This window comes from Python bivittatus, unplaced genomic scaffold (assembly GCF_059951505.1).
Source record: "Python bivittatus isolate LINGU-HERP-01145 unplaced genomic scaffold, Pbiv_v1 ctg000610_np1212, whole genome shotgun sequence".
Lineage (NCBI taxonomy): Eukaryota > Metazoa > Chordata > Lepidosauria > Squamata > Pythonidae > Python > Python bivittatus.
This window is the reverse complement of record NW_028277088.1, coordinates 7,570,193-7,576,192: the sequence shown is the minus strand read 5'-3', so window position 1 is coordinate 7,576,192 and position 6,000 is coordinate 7,570,193.

The window sequence follows — 6,000 nt, the reverse complement described above, 5'->3', positions numbered from 1 at the left end:
ACAAAAAGGTGAAGGATATCAGGAAACATGGAAGGGGAGGGGCCCCAGCTGATGCCCCACACAGGCCAGATGAGCTCCACTGTCAGCAAATTCTCCATTCATACATTAGACTAGTGTTTTTCAACCTTCATGCTGGCTGGGGAATTCTGGGAGTTGAATTCCACCCATCTTAAAGTTTGCTGAGCTGGCTAGGGAATTCTGGGAGTTGAAGTCCACACATCTTAAAGTTGCCAAGTTTGCAAAGCACTGCCTTACAACAGATAAAGTCCAATCATTCAAGATGAAGTTATTAAAAGTGTTTGTAGAAATTAGGAGATGTTGTTGACTTTGGTATGCAAACATTGGTCCCAAGACTGACTATCTAATAACTGATTTGTTCAGTTATGGTATGCAGGTGTCCCACAGACTTATTATTTGGGTCTACCATGTGCTACTTCATGTGCTTTAGGCCAGGGTTCCTCAACCTTGGGGACTTGAAGATGTGTGGACTACAATTCCCAGAATTCCCCAGCCAGCTCAGCAAACTTTAAGATGGGTGGAATTCAACTCCCAGAATTCCCCTGGCTGGACAATTCTGGGAATTCTAGTCCACACATCTTCAAGTCGCCAAGGTTGAGGAACCCTGCTTTAGGCTATAAAAGTATCACCATTTATATTATATGTATGCCAGTGATTTATCATCTCTGTCCCCATCATGAGAAGAGGCAAACTCCCACTTCCCTGCTCACTAACCTGATGGCAAGGGTTATTCCAAGGCACTGCAGAATGTGCTTGTGTTTTAGGGAGCCTATATTTGGAAAGAAAGTTTGCATGCCGGCCTTGGAGAAGGCATGGGAGAAGTCCATGCACGATGGAGACTCAAGCAAAGTAGATCCCAAGAAGGACACCGTAGATCAGTGTTTCTCAATCTCAGCAGCTTTAAGGTGTGTGGACTTCAAATCCCAGAATTCCCCAGACAGCATGCTGGCTGGGGAATTCTGGGAATTAAAGTCCACACATCTTAAGGTTATGGAGTTTGAGAAACACGGATGTAGGTGATCTTTTACAAGACCTCTGGTTGATGCAGAAAGGGTTTTATTTTTCCTTAGACCTGTAAAAGCTCTACCTTCTGCTCTGAGTTCATGGAAGGAACCACCAGATATGGTCCTCTACTGGTTTGAATATCCCACTTTCAAATAAAACAGAAAGGGGGAAAAATAAGACATTTTTATGGTATTCACACAGCACACTAATTCACCATACGACCTGGCATATTTGGCAGGTTAAAGGACAAAAGACACATGTTAAGAGGTAGGCAGTTTCTGGTTGAATATTAGGAAGAACTTGTGAGCAATAAGAATGGAACCAAGTATCAGGGGAGATGGTGGTGTCCTTTCACTCTTTATGTTCAAGTGGAGATTGCACAGCATCTGTTATGGACTTTTACGTTGCATCCGTGATCAGAGCAGGAGGTTGGATTCAAAGGTCTTTTCCAACTCAGAGATTCTATGGTCTAGTGTGCTGCATAAACTCATCCTGAATAAGGATTGGATGGCCAACCAGAAGACAGGACCAAAGAAGAAATCTAACACACTGCTGATGTCCAAGACATGGACAATTTTCAAGATCAGTTATTGCCCAGTCTATTCATTCTGCACAGCTGAAAGCAACCCCTTCATTTCAGTGAGGTTTTTCCCCCTCTAAATTAATGTTTTTCTAACAAGATGTAGAAATGCTGTTAAAAATCACTGTCAGATCCTTGATCCACAGTTGAAACCTTCCTGGCAAGGCTGATTAAGTCCAGCAGTGGGCTCTAGTTGTTCCTGACAAAACAGCAGGAATAAAATTAAATGAATGGTAGCTTTTTGTGGACAGAACGGAGATATTAATAAGTGTCATGCTGAGCTCTGGGTCCAGGCAGATGCATAATTTATTGGGCTTCATAAATATCAAAACATGCCACAGCTGTTAGGATTTTTCAGTGCAAAACCCACAAATATTGCTTTAATTATTCAGCAGCTCAGCTTAGCAGAAAACAGTTGCCTGCGTTGGAACTAAAAATAAGACATTGGTTGCAACAGATCTTCAGAATGGGCTGATGGACCTCTTCTTTATGAGATGCACTAGAATGGACTGAACACTATCTGAAGGCAGAAGACCTGAAGAACATGGTTAAGGGTAAAGTTGACCCACTGTCCTTGCTTTTCCTGAACCAAGGCTAACATCATAAATAGAAGGAAGTGAGATATTTGAAGTATATCACTGGGGGAGAAAAGCAAACATTTCTAATGCAGTTGAATCCAAAATCCTAAAACTAGAATTCCTAAACTCCAACTGTCCACAGGTATTTACTTTGTTGAATCTACAGAATTTCAGAACTCTGAGGAACTCCACTAAGCAAAAGCTGCAAATCAATCACACTTTCTAACCATAGAATTTGCATAAAAATATTTGTTTTGAAATCACGGTTTAGAAAAATGTGAAAAGCACTTCCTTCACCATGCCCTGTGATGTTCTTTACTCAGGAGAACTATTTTTCCTGCTCACCATATCTCATTTTACCCCTCTAAAAGAGAAAATGAGAGGGCACTGCTCCAACTCTATTCATGCAGTTTTCTTCAGTGTAAAATCCAGAAGCCTACCAAATTTTCTATCAAGTTGGCTCATTTTTTTTTCCAATTATCCATGCCTCTCACAAACACTTTAGCCTCTCTTATCCAGTTGTTTCTTAACTCATTACTCTGTGTTGGCTTTAAATTGAGCCAGACTTGGAACAGACCCATGAAATGAATGGATCAGGTTGGCAATTCAGCATGCAATGCAGTTGGAGATAATTGTCCAACCTTTGGCTGTGCCATAGGGTTACACATCTGGAGGCATCAGCTGGCCCCTGAAAGCATTGGGTGATCTCAAAACATTAACAAATTGCAATTTTTCAGGAGATGAGAAGGAGAATTATTAAATATTGCATGGAGAAAAATTACACTATGTTCAATTTTTATTAAATATCAATTCAAAGTAAATGAAAATTAATGTCCTTTTCTCACCCACTGATTTTTGGAATGCTGCCTCTAGCATGCTGAAGATCAACTGCAGCCCTCAACCTGAGATCACACCCAGGTTGTCTGGTGTGTTTCCTTTCAGACTTGTTGGTCCTGAACAAAAACATAAGGTATAGCGACACCAAAAGTGACATCTGAATGAGAGAAATATTTCTTTGGACAACTCCAATTGTTTGCCCATTGGAGAGCTACTTGCCATATTAGCTGTCTTTGGGAAAACCCAAGTAGACCTCAGTGACTTTGCCTCTGGTGAAGAACTTAATCAAACACATGGGAAGCTTTGTTAAACACATGGGAGTCAGTTTGATGGTCTAGTCTATGGCTTTAAATGTTAATTTTTTACATTTTTTTGTTCCCTTTCCTTACCTCTCTGGCTGCATTAATCAACATCATTATCAGCCTGTAAAAGGGTCCTGAACTCTTTTGCCTTCAAGGGAAGTTAAGATAATGAATATAGAACTGAAAAGGAAATGCAATAGCACTGCAACAGAGATGGAGAAAGACTATTGTTTGTTCATCCCATCCCATCATCAGGGCAGAAGAATGTCTCCCTCCCTACCAACATGGGTCAAGGGGTGGTGGTTGAAGGCTGAGATGGCCCAGGACAGACCCAGTTCAAGGGCAGCTGATCCCCCTTCATGGCTTCCGAATTGTAGAAACAAAAACATCCTGGCAGACAGTTGGGAGGGGGACTCCTATGTCAGATGTTGGTCAGAGTCTGACTTGGGAGGGTGAAATCCAATTAACCTCCTTGAAACCGATGTAGTGCGTGCTACGAGCAACACTCTAAAGTGCCAGTAGGGGAGGTTATGAATGAAGGGAAAAGAACGAATTGAGCACATGGCATGGATGGAAATGCAAATGACAGGCAGGGGTGGAACAAAGAGAACATAAATGGGAGACGGAGAGAGGAGTCCAGGTTTGGAACAACAGTTAGAAATAAATGCCTGAAACAGAAACAAGCAAAAGAGCATCTATTTTTAGGAAGAATTTCCTAGACTTGTCTCACAGGGGAAAGGATCTCAAGGACACCTACAGAAGAGTGGGTGGAAAATGGATTGAGTAAAATAAATCCCCCTCTTTAGAAGCCTGAATATTGATGAGTGGGATAAAGGAAAACATCTAGAGATGAGACGTGAAGCACCCACTTGCTGTTATATACTGTCTAATTTAGTGCCACCCTCAGCTGCTATGGTCTTCTTGGTCTAGTTGATGGGAATTGTAGTTTTGTCTAACTGGTAAATGCCACATTCAGGGAGATGGAGCTATGATTTTAGGGTGGCCCAAGCATTTCACAGACGTCAGCTCACAGTTCTGGGCTGCTGAAATAACTGACTTTGCTTCTCTTTCTTCTGATTGAGCCTGGCCCCAACATCTATATCTACCTCCTTAGGCTTTTACTGAGGTTCCATCTCAGACACTGCATACAACACTGCATCTATTTGAGAAAATGTGCCTTTTTTTTGTTTAAATCACAGATTGATGATTTAATTGGCTGGAACAGGCTTTGCATTTTGCCCATTCTGCATTTAAGCAAATGCAAATCTGAAACAGATCAAATATGGAACCAAATCCATGAAGTGTTGCCTTCCATCCAGTGCCATATTCTTTGAAGAATCAGAGGTCCTGAAGCTGCTCAGGGATGTCCGCAGGGGTGTAGATCAAAATCTGTAAAATGGTGGGCAAGGTGAAGCTCCACCCCTTCTGAACATGGGGGCAGGGCCTGGATCAATTTGATTGCAGGTTTTGGCCCATAACCTGTGGACCTATCAGAGCCAGAATCTTCACAAGAGGCTGAGCTGCAGACATCGAAAAAAAGTCACTGGGTTCTTCCAATCTTCCACAAGATGGAGAGATATACCATTTTTTTAAACTTAAATGATAACTCTTTCTAAATGTGCATTGGATCATTTGGATGTGCAAACCCAGGCACATCTTGGCCTTTGTCAAGCTTTATTTTGGAGTGGCCAATACATTTTCTTTGGGAATATGGACCTGCTTAGCCTTACCATAGGTCAGTTGAAAACATCTGCCTTTGAATGAGACATCTCCTTAAAACATCTGCCTTTGAATGAGACATCTCCCTTTTAGAGCCACCCAGAGATGGCTTGACTCATTTCAGGCAGTGCCTCAAGGGCCACCCCTTGATGAGGTAATTATATTCAGTCCCTCCTGTTGGATTAAGCTACTTTCATTCAGAGAAGGGAGAGAAAGAGAGAAGCCCTGTTGGACTGTCAGGCGCACCAAGCTCTTCCCCTTACAGAGAATCTTCAGAGGCTCACCATGCATCGGTCTAAACATGCACTTTCAAAAGGTCATGTAATCTGTATATAAACAGAGAGCAAACCCCACTCCATTCTAGCACTGAAGATGTTACCAGGCGGGTAACGAAACGTTTGCAAGAAAACAACCAAGCTCAGAGAACCCCAAGGACTCCACCGTTCAACCCTGAGCTACAGATATTCTCTTCTATTGGTCATGCAATATTTAAGAAAGAGTAACCAAAGCACCTAGATGGCAAAATAATGCTTTATTTCATGGATGAACAAACACTACTGTGCCACACCTGGGCTTTCCCTCTACAAAATTTTACAAACAGAGCAGGGGGTTGCCTCCTCCGGATCAAGATCAGCTCAGGCATCGTGGCCTAGAAGATTATCGAAACTTGACATGTATCATTCACACGGTCTATTTGGCATTTGGCTGAAGGACTGAATCATTCTGCCAGTACGTTCCGTGTGAATCTTGATGCAGAGTAAACGTCGAAAGGGGGGGAAAATGCAATGAGATTCCTGATTTCCCCCCCTGCCTTGGCGTTTGGTTTACTGGTATATCTCCCGTGATGATCTAATTGCCACCAACAGCTAACAGCCTGAACCTAAAACAAAGCAGAGACATAAAGAAAAACACTGGGTGAAATGTATCACCAGTCGTCCTGCCGTCTCGGATGCGTGTTTTC